This window comes from Puma concolor, chromosome A1 (assembly GCF_028749965.1).
Source record: "Puma concolor isolate L17-30 chromosome A1, mPumCon1.1.hap2, whole genome shotgun sequence".
Lineage (NCBI taxonomy): Eukaryota > Metazoa > Chordata > Mammalia > Carnivora > Felidae > Puma > Puma concolor.
The window spans coordinates 215,046,985-215,062,152 of record NC_141667.1 but is presented as its reverse complement, the minus strand read 5'-3'; the positions used below and the strand labels follow the sequence as shown (position 1 = coordinate 215,062,152).

The 15,168-nt window shown below is 38.0% G+C and overlaps 1 protein-coding gene across 8 annotated transcripts in view; it reads left to right on the top strand.

The window, feature by feature from the left end:
- Nucleotides 1–15,168, top strand: part of ENOX1 (ecto-NOX disulfide-thiol exchanger 1) — a 585,762-nt gene that overhangs the window by 287,081 nt on the left and 283,513 nt on the right. For all 8 annotated transcript variants that reach the window (XM_086711591.1, XM_086711599.1, XM_086711581.1 and 5 more), the window contains one exon: nucleotides 1,646–1,789. The gene's annotated coding sequence lies outside the window, so the exon portion shown is untranslated. The remainder of the gene's footprint in view (nucleotides 1–1,645; nucleotides 1,790–15,168) is intronic.

Below are 15,168 nucleotides of genomic sequence, written 5' to 3'. Positions count from 1 at the left end.
CCTGTCATTTAGGTTAGATCCCGTGATCCAAATACTTTCCCCCCCTGCTCTTTGTCAAGCCCTTCTTCCTTCTTTTATGCAAAGATAAACTGGCTCTGTTTGGCTCTGTTCTTTTTTCTTTTTTCCCCCCGATGTAACAATCCCAGGCTCCAGTCCTACAGAACTCTGAAAATGCTATCAATCGTCTTTTCCCTATTTCTTTATCCATGACTTAAGCTTTTGTTGCCAAAAATAAAAATAAAAATAAAACAAAAACTTGTTAAAGTTATGTGTGACCTTCTCGCTCCGTCATTCTCAAAGCTTTTCTGAGGAGCTCCCCAAACACGGTGTGGACATGAGCTAAAAGTCCCAATACTCGGAAGTCGGTGGCATAAAAAGCTGGAACTTCGAGGGAGATTTTGAAGTTGTTATTGGTGGGCAGTGACCCCGAAACACTGTGTAAGAGGGGATGCTGGGCCAGCCAGTGGGGGGGGGGGTAGGCCGAGGGGCTGTGTTGGCACTAGAGAGACTGGAAACATGTAGACATTTGACTAAAATTGAGAATGGAAATCTAGATGGTGCCCTGCCCAGCCCTCCCGGTCACCTTCAGCCATTAAGATGGATATAGCCATGAGGAGACACAAGAATACCACTCAGAGATACCACAGAAGGTATGGCTTCCATTCCCATCTGTAGCAAGAAAACCCAAGATCGAAGATGGGAGAAAGGCTGCCCTGCTTACAACTGGGAGTCTGTATTTCCTGTGACTCAATTAAGACAGTACCATACATAAAACTAAAGCAAATTAGGAAAGAAAATGTCCTAAATTTAATGATATTTGAATTAATTTAATAAATTGCTGCATTGTCTGTTCTCTTGTCAATTCTGTTTGTGAAATATTTTTCTAGGGGCAGCTGGGTGGTTCAGTCGGTTGTTCGGCATGCAACTTCGGCTCAGGTCATGAACTCGTGGTTCACGAGTTCAGGCCCCAGGTTGGACTCTGTGCTGACAGCTCAGAGCCCGGAGCCTGCTTTGGATTCTGTGTCTCCCCCTTTCTGCCCCTCCCCTGCTCATGCTCTCTCTCTCTCTCTCTCTCTCTCTCTCAAAAATAAATAAACATTATAAAAATTTTTAAAAATATATTTTCTAAATCACATAGGCCACAGAGTCAAATGAGGAAAAGAGCGAGCCATGAAGCCTTTGGACTTTTACAGACCTGGGTTCTAAGCCTGGCATCAGGAGTCTGTGCTTTAGTTTTCTCATCCGTAAAATGGAGCCAGTTCTCTCTCAGTTGCAGGCCTGTGGTTCAAATTAAAGAGCCCGTATGTATGCAGGCCCTTGCTGTGCTGGTCGGAATCCCTTAAATACCAGTGTTGCTGCCTCTGTCCTCATACCCCATGTACAGTTCTTCAATCCTAGCCTGCTTAGATAATGAGAAAAATAAGAGTTAGTAAAATACTCCCGGTTTTTAAAAGTTTTCAGATACAGAGCTGAAAGCTTACTTTCCTACCCTGCCATTTACAAATAAGATTTGGGGGACGCAAGAGTACAGAAATTCCAACCATTATATTAATAATAGCAATTGATGCTAATACAATGATGGCTGGGACTGGCAGTAATAGCACTCGGATACTTCCTAATAGTGCGCTTTTTTCTTTCCTTCCAGAAGCACCTGGCATGTCAAAGCCACACTGTCTTCCATGGGACTCCCTTTGTGAACAGCTTCCATTTAAAAGACTTTTGTGAGTGCACTATTTCAACCAAGTCCTCAGAGAACCTATTTGTCTTCTGATCCTCCGGAGGTCTTAAGGTTTGTGTTCATTTTTTTTCTAATTTCTCTTAGTGAAGATATTAATTTTGAGGGATATTTTTAAAAGGGATAATAGTCCTACCCCATTGTAATAAGAACTCTGAAGTAGAATATGCACAGACTGTAATCCCTTGATTTCACCGGGAGACAGATAAGAGAAATGAAAAGAAATTTGATATGCTACTTCTCATACTTATTATTGTATACTCTGTAGAATGTTACAAGGATATTAGAAATAAAATATCCCCCACTCGGGCTTGAAACAAATTTTATTTTTGGGTTCTATAAATTCTAACGGAATAGATTTAATAAATTTATAGTGAATGTCTATATATATCAGATTTTGTTAAGTGCTATCAATTAGTTAGAGGCCTTGTGGATACATTCTGTTTTGAAACACTAAAAATCAAAACCTCATCTGTCAATATCAACTAGTATGATTATTATGACAGCTTTTAAATTCTAAAGCCTCAGCGACCAGAGAGTTTTCATGTAGCTCTACCAAGGGGTACTCACCCTCTGATTTACAATGATAGAACAGGGCTGTTGTTGTCTTTTAATACGTGTATATTAACCGCTTGAAAAATTGCGAACAATATTGTTGTTTACTCAATAAAAAAAAGCTTGCTGCAAAGCAAGCGTTTTATTTTGGAAGTACATGTTTTGCTGTTGAGATAGTGCCAAGTAAAACACTTTTATTTTGAAAGTACTTTCCAACAAAGACCTACCCGAAGGCTGAATTCAATCCATGCATCTTTCATAGGTGGAAAAATAAACAGGGGAGAGGGTAAAGCTTGGTACATTGAGTGGACAAAAACTCAATGAAGAGCAAGGGAGAAGGAACAGAGTACTTTCCCTAGAACGACACGTCTTTTTCCACAGGCATTTATTTCATTCGGTTGGACTTTTATTCTGTCCAAGGTGACAAATGTTTTCTCCCCTAATGGCCCTTTCCTGTGGGTTTTCTTTTTATTTCTTTTATTTCTACTGAGAAACCAAAGTAGATTTCACTGCAGTGCTGGTACATTCCCGTTTTCCCTCTGCACCCTTCTTTGTTGGGCCTCATGACTGACGCACTTTGAAGTGTGAGGCACGCAGGACGTACTGGGGGGAGAGGGATGGGAAGTTGTGCCCCCATCTTCAACTTTCCAGTCTGTCAATTTGGTAGCAAATCATAGTGTGTAGAAACCTAATAAGTGTATCCATAGAAACGGAAGTGCTAGAAAGGACTTCAGAAGTTACCTAAATGTTCTCCCCTCATCTGTAAGCAAGACCCCGCTTGAGCTGTCTGAAACTAATGAGAATCTATTTGCCTTCAAACCTAGGAATCCACTTTCCTTTTTAAACCTAATATAGATTTTCCTTCCTTAGAAACCTTGTTGTCACGAAAGCCAAGGTAATTCCGGATGTCCTAGCATGATGGTGCATTCCTTCTTCCCTGGAGGGAGAGAACTTACTGGTCAGAGCCCCCTGTATCATCACAGATTCAGTTGCCAAGTGATCCTTTTTCTCTTCAGGAGAAATGAACCCACTTTGTTGAACTTCTTCTATGAAATTGTATAATCCGGAAATTTGCGTAGCCTTACGGTTCTTTTCTGAGTGTCTAAAGATCTCTACGCTCTGCTTAAGTTTAAGAGTCCAGACTGATTGAAGGAGCATTAAAAATCATCTATCAGTGTTTGTCAGTGGGGCCATTATTGACATTTCGAGGTGGGGATAGTTCTTGATGATGCCAGATTATCCCATGCGTTCTAGAATGGTTAAACAGCCCTGGTTTCCTGGGACCAACGACCAGTAGCTCCCTTAGCACCCAGTCACCGTGACAACCAGATTCAGCCCTCCTTCACATGTGCCCGCAGAGAGGACCGGGACTGCCCAGACTCCAAGCTCCTCACCTGGAATTGAGGATGCTGAAACTCGCAGAGTTGGATAAAGGGTGGGGAACCCAACTTTTAGCACTGGGAGCACTCTCTTCCCTCGCCATCACGCTTCTCTTCTGGGCTTACATTTATTTCTCAGCAGTCCAGAAAGACAGTAACATGCAGTTATGAATTCTCTTTCGGAAGACCAGAGTTTCTGGCTTGGTGTGTTAAAGGAAATCACTGGTATTTGATACAGGAACGTGGATGTGGGAAAGGTAATATCGGAACTCAGTGCGGGAAAATAGCAAAGAGAGGACAGTTCTGAGGGTTTAGGGAAAAGACAGAACCTGGACCCCAGAGTATTAGCAGGGTTGATGTTACAAAGGTATTATTAGCTCAGTCACTGAGAAAGGACTAAAAGGAGGGAAGACTGAAAACAGGTAAATAACAAAGGAATATTTCTTCACTGCCTTTTCACCATGTGCCCTACTTTCAACTCCCTACTCTATGTCACGGGCTTCCTCAGAAATTCGAGGATCTGTTTTGGGGGAGCTTAAAGGGCCCTTGATTACAGCTGAAGCTCTCTCTCCCTTCAATCCAATATCCCTTGCCTCACCTACCCTCCACCAGCATTTCTGTCTCCTCCCTCACTTGCTTATTGGTGGCCCCTACTTCATTCTTCAAGCAGAGAATGGGGAAATGACTTGATGACGTTTATCTTTCTGGATCCTTCCAAGGTCCCAAGGAAAGTTGTAAACTGAAAGAACGTAAAAACAATGGAGCTTTGGGACATTTCTCCCACAGAAGGTTGCTAAGGCTCTGATTTTTTGAGACACTTACCAAAATACAGGTACTTTTCCAAAGAAAAATTCTCACTCCCTCCTATTTTTTCTTTTTTGATTTAATGTTAAGAAGTAATTGAATTTAAAGAGGTTCCTTATTAACAAAATAAGAAGAAATCATGACTTAAAGACACAATGCCAGCCAAGTAGGAATATCTGGATTGTTATAATAGATTATACTTAATACCTGCCTTAATGTCTACAAAATAACACGCGATAAGTACGGAGATGAAAATAGGGCCTGGGCTAGAGAACTCTGCTTTCTAGTAAAATGAGGAATCCTACATGATAAAATGTATCGTTTATAAAAAGGCTTACATGCATGAGGAGAGAAATAACATCTGAGGCTTCCCTTATCTTGTGTTATTTAATTATTTAACGCTTTATGACTGAGTTCCTCAGCCAGGTTTTTTTAAACATGGTGATTTTCCTGTTCTGTCTTCTTTTGTGCACAAGACACCAAGTTATATTTGACTTCTCAGTTTCTCATTTCCTGAAATGCACTACTAGCTCTATAAACATGGAAGAATAAATATTAGCTTTATGAGACCGTGTTCCTCTAGTAGCTGAAAAATAGCATATAATAAAAAATACAAGGATGTAATATTGAAAATTATAGGTCAATATGCCCGCTTATTGTGGGTATATATCTAATCCTCCTGCGTGGAGACTACTTTTTTCAGAAAAATGTGTGCTGTGTAATACCACTCGTGTCTGTGATATATTTTCACCCCTCATATTTAACAATATATCTCACGACTGTTGCCTCATGAGTGAAACATTTCAGGCTTATTTACCACTATGATTTAAAACAAAAACAAAAACAAAAACCTCTCTGGCTCTTTGCTATTAATTCTAATAATTGCAAGTGATCCAAAGTTAATAAAATGTTTGTAAGTTTCCGTCCCACTCCAGTACTTCAGTACCCGTGAGCTCCTTGGAATTACGTTAGAAAATGCTTAATGGCAGTTTTGGAGAAAAAGAAAGAGAGAAAGAGAGAAAGAGAGGAAGGAAGGAAGGAAGGAAGGAAGGAAGGAAGGAAGGAAGGAAGGAAGGAAGGAGAAAGAAAAAGAAAGAAAGAAAAAGAAAGAAAGAAAGAAAGAAAGAAAGAAAGAAAGAAAGAAAGAAAGTCTTTGTGAGAGGTAAAAAAAAAAAAAAAGTCAACTGTGGTCTTGAACAGCTAATCAATACTTTAAATGTCCAAATTGTTATTCCAAAATCCAGTCTCTAATTATACATTCTTAGCAGCAGTGAAAATGTGGCATCCATTAACCATCCCTTAAACCTCACATTTACACCCCATAAGGAAGAAAAGAGTGACTTACATGGATACTGTATGATTGAAACACTCTTTTAAAGCCAGAGGATTCAATATAATTATGTTCAGATAATTCACTTCCATCTGGAAATTATCATCCATTTGCCAAAAGTGCCACTGACTTATCATATCAAGGACAGTCTTTTCTTCTACATTAGCTCTCCATTGTTCCTCTTGCTAAAGATGGAAAATAATCAGCCTTGTATATTCTAGGCTCAAAAGTAAGAAAATTGGACTTACTGGAATAGTTCATTCTTTTTTTTTTCTTTTTTGGAATAGTTCATTCCAATAGCCTAAGTTTCTACAATATCTTTCTTTTAAACACCATAATTTTTAAACTATATTTTTATTATGAAGTAGTTTAAAGCTATAGAAAGTAAAAAGGCCTATGTATCCACCCCTATATTTTAATATGTTGATACTATTATATTTGCTTTGGATCTCTTTTTTTTAAAGCAAAAAAAAAAAAAATCAACATCCTTCCTATTCATCCATCCCCAGAAGTAATATTAACTATAATAATATTGCTGTATATTATTCCATTTATATTATATTATATTATATTATATTATATTATATTATATCATATCATATCATATTATATTTATTATATATACTGTTTATGGAAATAAAAATATGTAGATATATATCCATAACTATTATAAGTCTGTAGATGTATATATATGGAATATTATTTTTAAGTTTACCTAGGTGAGATCATACTGAATGTATACCTTTGCAACTTGTTTTTCTTCAACATTATTTTTTTTATTTTTTAAATATTTATTTTGGGGGAAGGTGCACATGAGTGGGGGAGAGGCATAGAGAGAGGGAGAGAGAGAATCCCAATCAGGCTCTGTGCTATCAGTGAAGAGCTGGACTTGGGGCTTGAACTCACAAACCGTGAGATCATGACCTGAGCCAAAACCAAGAGCGGGATACTTGACCCATTGGGCTGAGTCACCCAAGCACCCTTCAACATTGTTATTTTTTTTTAATTATCTGTTAATATAGGGACATCTGGCTCATTCTTAGTAGTTAATTATCATGTAGTCTCCCAAACAAAGTACATCTACCTTCTCATAAAAGAACATTTACCAGCCTTCTTTTTTTCTGGACAACCATCTTCCTGCACCCATTTTATCATTCACGGTAGACACACAGGTTTAGCACGTGGTGCTGCTGTATCCTGCCTTCCACAGAAGAGGTACAGGGAAGTATTTGTTCTTTAAAACATACTACAAAGGGGCGCCTGGGTGGCGCAGTCGGTTAAGCGTCTGACTTCAGCCAGGTCACGATCTCGCGGTCCGTGAGTTTGAGCCCCGCGTCGGGCTCTGGGCTGATGGCTCAGAGCCTGGAGCCTGTTTCCGATTCTGTGTCTCCCTCTCTCTCTGCCCCTCCCCCGTTCATGCTCTGTCTCTCTCTGTCCCAAAAATAAATAAACGTTGAAAAAAAAACAAAACAAAACATACTACAAAACCTTTTCTTCCTTCTTGTCAGCAAGCTTTTCTATTTTGTTTTGTTGTTACTGTTAGATGGGCCTTCATCCCTCCCTCCTGATTTTTCAGATGGGCAGTTTCCAATGTGGCTTCCATCTCACACAAGTGTTAAATGTGTCCAAACAGTGAGAAAAGACAAAAGAAATAGAGCAAAGACAAAGAGAGAATGCAAGAAGGAAGAAGGGATTACTTCCAACCCTTAGACGCTGAGGTGCAGTTGGTGTCCATGAGAGATAGATTTTTAAAGTGTATTTGCACATCAACATCTTGGAGGTCAGCTAGTTTTGGGAGGATTTTCCTTTTCCATTCGACCAACCAAACGTTTCCTTTTGTCTCTTGGTTTCATAACAACATTAGAAAAATGTGTGTTAGATATTTTAAAAAGTTAGATATGATGTTAACAGTTTCAAGATGTAAAGTTAAATATTTGTTTAGTGCCTGGTGTCTTCAAAAAAGGGGCACTATAGGGGCGCCTGGGTGGCGCAGTCGGTTAAGCGTCCGACTTCAGCCAGGTCACGATCTCGTGGTCCGTGAGTTTGAGCCCCGCGTCGGGCTCTGGGCTGATGGCTCAGAGCCTGGAGCCTGTTTCCGATTCTGTGTCTCCCTCTCTCTCTCTGCCCCTCCCCTGTTCATGCTCTGTCTCTCTCTGTCCCAAAAATAAATAAACATTGAAAAAAAAAAATTAAAAAAAAAAAAAAAAAAAAAAAAAAAAAAAAAGGGGGCACTATCAAAAATCCTCAAAGGAACATATATTTGTACTTCTTTTTAGCAGATTTTAGGGTTGTTTTGTGAGTGTTTTACCTAGTGCAGACTAAATAAATCTTTTTGAATGGTTGAATGAATAAACAAGGTAATAAATATTTGTAGAGGTTACAGTAATAAATATTTGTAGAGGTTGTGTGGTCATTTGACTTGGAGGTATTTTAGCCTTCCTAGTAATCATCCTTCATTTACTAGAACACTTAACTTCAGCATATTTCGACCTCCTATGATTGAAAACTGAAGTCTAAAAACAAAGGAAGATCAGAGTTAACGGAGAGCATCAATTTTCGAGAGTTATTAGAATTAAAGTCTCTGTTGCGGGTTCCCAGACTGTTCAGGGCTATAAAACAAGGGTCTACTCCCTTAAAAATTTAAAAGCTGTGTATATAAGAGTTTACACCCTTCTCATATTCTGTTCTGTTTTGTTATTCTAAGAGATTAAAGCTTTTTTTGGGGGGGGGAGTCAATCATATTTTTGTATATGACTGTGGGCTGCCCCAACTGACACCACTAAAAAAAAAATGCAACTTTGAAAAATTCAAGAGTGAAAGCAATTATTTCTAGAATTGGCAGAGCCTTTCCTGGGTTCAATTCTCACTCTTTTTAATTATTTATTCCCTTCAAGATGCTGGGAATTATTATACTGTAAATTATCTTACCACTTACCAAATGAAATTTTCTATATGAAAAGATTAATAAGTATTGAGAATTTTCTTTGGTCTCCCTTGCAAGCAATGTCCTGGTCTTTTCTGAAAGTCAAGTCTGTAGGGTTTTTTCCCCCTCGATCTTTATTTTTTGTAGTATTTGATGGAGTTCTGCTAAGCTAAGATTTGGGCCAAGTTTAGCTTTCAGCAGACTTTTGTAACTGAGTATAAGTCTTCAGAAAATAGAGTTTCTGTCAGAAATTCTTGCTCACATTACTTATAGCTACTGTGCTGGGCATCACCATAACACTTGGACTTTCCTGTATGTCTAGAATCAGCAGGGAAATGCTTTCGATCTTAACCCACATATGTTTTTAAGTAGGGCTTGTTCTAGTAGTCCAGATATTCCCAATATGAGCTCACTAGTGCTATTTTCTAACATTAAATTATGATTTTTATCAGTATCCATTGTAATCATAGATCTGCAGATGGCCTCAGGTTCTCATTTGGCATGTCTGTTAATAAGTGTGGTGGAATTTCCAATAAATCGTACATCCTTTATTTCGGCAGATTTTACTTTAGGAAGTAAAATGTCTGCTCTGTCCATCTGTGTGCCTCCAAGTTGTTGTACTGGGACTCGACTGAAATTATCACCAAATCTGTAGCCTTCCTTGCCTTCCTCTGCAGGCTCAGTCTCTCAGGAGTGGGGCAGCTCTGCTCTGATCCCAACCACAAAGATGGGAGTTGCAGAAGAAAATGAGGAAATGTGCCCAGTAGTAATGGGCCTACTGTCATCCCTTTATATTTCCCTTTATATTTCTTTTCCTTTACTTTTATATTAGAGTCCATAGAATTTAAAAAATAAAGGAAAGAAAGAAAAATAGCAAGGCCATCAGTGGCTTGGCAGAAAGACAGCTGGTCATGATGTTGGATTGCAAGTTTTTCAAATATAATTTGAGAAAGTATCTGTCAAAATTTGAAATGGAATGGGAAAACAGTAAAAAACTATCAGGAGTTTGGTTCAGATGAGAGGATCATCAAGTTCATTTTGAGTAAATTGAAACCTAAATTTGGATTCCTCAATAAGCAACTGTGCAAAATGCAAGGGGAAATAATGCATTATTCCTAAAAGTGTTGAGGACAAAATTAGGCTAACAAGTCTAGGCAGAAAACAAAACTGGTAAGTGTTAGGAACCCAGAAAAACTGTAAATGTCAAGTGTGCTCTTACCACCTGAGATATAGACATGAATAATTAAGGACAAAGAATTCCAAGGATGCTTTTGAAAGAGACAAAATTAACATGGGGAAAGCTCCCTAATCTGGGTGAACCAGAAAGAACACACTTGTTGGAATCACATGATGTTTAATCTCAAGGACAGTTATATAAATACAGTAGTATAAGCTGTTGGCTAGTGAAAACCTCAACAACTGTTAACAACAAAACCCTCTCCATCCTGCTTCATGAATCCCTAACTTCCCCCTAATAATTTTATTCTAAGATGATCCACACTGGGAGGAATTAACAGAAGTTTGGCCCTTGACCATTCTATGCCATTTGTATTATTTTAGAAAACAGTATATTAACCTAAAGTCAGTGGTAAACTTTATTTGAATATAGGTCTCAATATACTTCTTTGACAAATTTATTACTACTTAAATTGAACCGGTGTTTTAAAATTGCAGGTGTATTGGTGGTGAGACCCAGGAAGGTGATTTACAAGTGACTGAGTCTTTTCATTTACGTGTAACATTTTATTTCCCCTCAACAGTAAGGTTTCACTCAAGGGAAAGAATAATAAGACATTAAAGTACAGGGCACCTGACTCACAGCTTGTGTCTCCAGTCAAGAAAGAGGTCATAGAGAATGGACCTTGCAGCCCCCCAGCCCAGACTGATAAGTGGGAGAAAAAGATAAGGGCTGGGAGAGGTGATTGCCCACCAGCTTTCTCTTCCCTGTTATCCCAGAATTTGGCATGCAGCCAGTGTTTCTTTAGCTTTAGCTTCTATTGATAGCACAGGATTTGTGTGTGTGTGCGTGGGAGCACTGGAGGTAGGAGGGAGTTCCTTTTTAAACAGACACAAGCGAACGCCATATTTTTATGAGAAAGTCATTTTTCTAAATTCTTTCCTGAAAATATGGACAACATTTGAATAAATACTATAGGCAAAAGTTTTCCAGATTAAAAAGTCTGAGACCATTTTTATTCAGTCGAAATGTTTCACACACACAAAGGAATGCTATTTACTGAACAATGCCATCCCTGTTAGAAATTCCATCCTAAATTTTAGCAGAGAAAGTGTAATCCCAAAATAAAGATGAGTTAAGGGAATGGAATGTACTTTTCCTTTCATTTAAAAGGATTTCCTTTGTTGTTTTAAAATCCTGGGTAAAAATCGATTAATCACCCTTTCTTGGAATTATCGTAAGTATGTGTATTTGACAACCCAAGAAACAGCAGTCATAAACTGAAACAACTTTCAGTATTCTAGAGGTCATTTTTCTTATTAGAGACATCACTAAATTGCAGTTTAGTAAAAGATATCACATTAAGAAATTCCACTTGCGTTTATAATATCCATTTATAAAAATATTTATAAACACGATAGAAAATACAATTTATAAAAATGTAATTTTACTTATACACTTCTCAGCAAAGATATAACCCACATAAATTCTGCTACCTTCCTTCCTGAGGATTTCTGTCATTTATGAAAATACGCAGTAGCTTAATCTGTTGATTAAAAATGCTAAAATTGCATTTTTAAAGTGAATATTGAAAAAGGACGTGGCAGGTATAGACAGTACTATCCTCTTAGTTTTACTGCATTTAGAACTTTTTTTTTCTAGGATGACCTAACCCAGCTTCATTTTCATTAAGTCCTGGAGGGCAATGCTGAGAACTTTGCCCAGAGTGGGCTGTGATTGAAATGTTTACTGAACAAATAAATAAGAAAATTAATTAAAGGTGGCCTACAAGGGTGAATTTCCAAAAACCCCACGACTTCAGTGGGCTAAATACCAGATGGGAAGGGTTTGGGAGACATAATGCTACATGTTCTCGTTTTATGCTTCCTCTCCAAGGACTCACTCTATTTATTGCCGTGGCATCTGGCAGGCTTTCTTTTCTGGGCCCAGCATGCTCCATGCCGTGTGTTAGTGTTTTCCTGGAATGAAAGTCAAGGAAATACCATGTCTAAAAATATGCTTTATGGGTTTTCAAAAATATAGTATTTCCTTTCTACTAGCTCATTCACTTTGAGGTCCTAATAAATGACATTTATGCATAGGAAAAAAATCACAGTGAATCTGATTTTATCTACACAGCAAATATAACAATTGCTTTCACAAAATGTGCAAACGTTGTCCTCCTCTTCTGTTTCTGAGACGTTTTATTTTTGTGGGTTTATGGCCACAGGCACTCCATGCTCACTGAAAATAGTCCCTAAAACATTTACTCAGTGCTTCTTTATGCCAGGGACTGTTTTTCACATATGTCAAGTATAGTCCTTTAACAATCCTGTATAGAAGGTATTATTTATATTATTTATCACTCACATTTTATAAATAAGGACATTTAGATGTAGACTATCTAAATACCTTGCCAGATTCACATGACTGGTATCTTACAAGCTTGGTGGGGCTTTCTTCTTTCGATTTTTTAAAATTCATTTATTATTTATTATGAAAGACTCCGTTTTTAAAGATAGTTTTGCAGCATTTTACTATGAATATGTTTACCCGTACAGAAAAGTTGAAAGAAATTTACAGTGAACACTCATATCTCCACCACTCTTAACCCCTCCCTCTGTCCACCCATGAATCCATCTTCTTTTGGGACACATTTTAAAGTAAGTTGTAGGGGCGCCTGGGTGGCGCAGTCGGTTAAGCGTCCGACTTCAACCAGGTCACGATCTAGCGGTCCGTGAGTTCGAGCCCCGCGTTGGGCTCTGGGCTGACGGCTCAGAGCCTGGAGCCTGTTTCCGAATCTGTGTCTCCCTCTCTCTCTGCCCCTCCCCCGTTCATGCTCTGTCTCTCTCTGTCCCAAAAATAAATAAACGTTGAAAAAAAAAAAATTTAAAAAAAAATAAAAAATAAATAAAGTAAGTTGTAGACATCAGCACCATCCCCCCCCACACACAATCCTTTGGCTTATATATCATTACCAGAATTCAAAGTTTATGATTTTTTTATAATTCTTTTTTTTTTTGGTACAATATGTGTTTATATAAAATGCATAGATCCTAAGTTTGCATTTTCATGAGTTCTGACAATGCCTATCCTTGTGCTACTCAAACCTACATCACCTCAGAAAATTCCCTCCTACCCCTTCCCCACAAATCCCCAGCCCTCTTCGACCACCCAGCGTAAACTACTTCGAGTTCTAGAACTTCACAGAAACGGAATCATACGCTACGTACTCTTTTGTGCCGGGTTTCCTTCACACAGTTTGATGTTTTTGCGATGACTCTGTCCCCGAGTTTATCAGTAGGGCATTTCCATTTCCTGCTTAGTGATACCGTGTTATATGAATATACCACAGTTTATCCATTCTTCCTTGGATGGACACCTATGCTCGTTCCAGGTTTGACTATTATAAATGAAGTTATTATGAACAATCTTGAGCGAGGCTTCTTGTCAACATAGGCTTTCATTTCTACTAGTTCCACATCTAAGAGTGGAATTTTAGGTCATTAAGTGCATATTCAGTTTTGTAAGAAATTACCAGGTCTTTGTCCAAAGTAGTTGCACCATTTTACATCCCCACCGATAACAAATGATAGTTTTAGTTGTTCCACATCCTCAACAACATTTGGTATTGTCAGTCTTTTGAATTTTAGCCACTCTGGTGGGTTTTTAGTGGTATTTCCTTGTTATCTAATACGTGTTTTACTTGATGACTCGTGTGGAAACCTTCTTTATGTACTTAGTGGCCATTCATAGATCTTCTTTATAAAATGTTTATTAAAGGGGCGTCTGAGTGGCTCAGTCAGTTAAGCGTCCGACTTTGGCTCAGGTCATGATCTCGCAGTTTGTATGTTCGAGCCCCATGTTGGGCTCTGTGCTGACAGCTCGGAGCCTGGAGCCTGGTTTGCATTCTGTGTCTCCCCTTCTCTCTGCCCCTATCCCTGCTCATGCTCTGTCTCCCTCTCTCAAAATGAATAAACATTAAAGCGTTTTTTAAATTATTTTCCCGTCTCAATATTGGGTTGTTGGTATCTTTTAAATATGCGCTTTGTAACTATTTCTTAACGGTGCCACTCTATACCCTGCCTATTCATTCTCTTAATGATGTCTTTTGATGAGCAGAAGTTTTAATTTGGGGGGGGGGTTGTAATATTACTGTTTTCCTTTTATGAACACTGTTCCTTGTATCCTAAAATAACTTTATCCCCAAAGCAAAAAAAAAAAAAAAATCTATGGCTTCTTTAAATAGTTTTCTAGTTTTATATTTAGATTTATGATCTGTATTGAATGAACTTTTGTGTATTATGTGAGGTCAGGGTTGGGCTTATTATTTCCTGTATACGACATTAAATTCTTCTAGTCTTGTTTGCTGAAAAGACTTTCCTTTTCCTAATGGAACGACTGCCTTCATGCTATTCTCAGAAATCAAGGGACCATATAAGTGTGCCTCTATTTCTGACCTTTCTATTCTCTTCCATTTATTTTGTTGCTCTCTATGCTAGTACCACACTATACTGATTATGGTAGCTTTATAGTAAGTCTTCAAGGCAGATGGTATATGCTTTCCATCTTTGTTCTTCTTTCATAATATTGGTTTCAATCTCCTAGTTCTTCTGAAATTTTACATACATTTTAGAATTGGCTTGCCAGTTTCTAAAAATGATCAGCTTAGTGGCGTTGTCGTTGGGAATATGTTGAATCCAAGCCTCAACTCGGGAAGAATTGAGTATCACCACTAGCCTCCCAATCCATAAGCATATAGACATTCTTTCCCCACTTATATAGGTCTGCTTTAACATTTCTCAACAACATTTTGTAGTTTTCAGTGTAAAATTCTTCTATGCCTCTTATTTCATATTCCTCAGAATTTTATGTATTTTTAATAGTTTAGGTGAAATTTAATTTTTTATCTCCTAATTGCTTACTTTGAATACATAAAACTATAATTATAGTATTGTCCTGATACCAAAATCAGAAAAATATAAGAAAACTACAGACCAGTATGCCTTATGAATATAAACATGAAAATCTTCAACATAATACTAGCACATAAAATTAAAAACCACGTACAGAGGATTACGCACCATGGCCAAGCGGGATTTATCCCGGGAATGCAAGGTTAGTACAACGTTCAAAAGTTAGCCAATGTGGAACACCATTTTAATAGAAGAAAAGGGCAAAAACGATATGATAATTTCAACGGACATAGAACATTTAACAAACTACCTTTCGTGATAAAAACATTCAACAAACTAGAAATATAAA